Source organism: Capra hircus, chromosome 13, assembly GCF_001704415.2.
Source record: "Capra hircus breed San Clemente chromosome 13, ASM170441v1, whole genome shotgun sequence".
NCBI classification, from domain to species: domain Eukaryota; kingdom Metazoa; phylum Chordata; class Mammalia; order Artiodactyla; family Bovidae; genus Capra; species Capra hircus.
In genome coordinates, this window is record NC_030820.1 from 37,120,036 (window position 1) to 37,120,822 (window position 787).

The window sequence follows — 787 nt, forward strand, 5'->3', positions numbered from 1 at the left end:
GACAAAAGTGTCTAAACACTTCTGTCAAAGCATAAGAGAAGGTCAGGGTGGGACAGCCCCAGGCGGCCTGTGGTGCTTTCAAAGCCTTCTAGGACGATTTAGATGCTCCAGCACCTGGAGCCCTGGCCTGGGTGACTCTGCTCTATTCATCATGAGGCTTCCCAGTAGCAGAGGCACCCAAGCAGCCGAGATGTGGGGAGAGACCAGTAAGACTCACCAAGGCCTATCTGCCCAAGATGCTATCCACGTGGGGAGCAGGCACAGGGGAGGGGACTGAGTTGGACTTCGTGTGAGACTGCGGGGTTAAAGCTGATCCAGTGGGGCTCTTGGAGAAGGAAATGGCAACCCACTCCAGTATTCTTACCTAGAGAATCCCGTGGTCAGAGGAGCCTGGTGGGCTGCTGTCCGTGGGGTTGAACAGAATCGGACACGACTGAAGTGACTTAGCATGCATGCATGCAATGGAGAAGGAAAAGGCAACCCACTCCAGTATTCTTGCCTGGAGAATCCCAGGGACAGAGGAGCCTGGTGGGCTGCTGTCTATGGGGTCGCACAGAGTCAGACACAACTGAAGCAACTTAGCAGCAGCAGTGGGGCTCTCCTGTCCCAGGCTCCTCTCTACCAGCTCTCTGTCCTTTGAGCTCAAGGAAACCTGGCCCTACATGTATATAAATAGAGGCACTAGGACTCCATGAAAGGTACCCCCCGCACCACCCCTGGTGCCGCCAAGCATCCCAGCTGCTCCCAGGCTTGGAAGTGCCCTGGCCAGCTGGGTTCCCGCATGGCC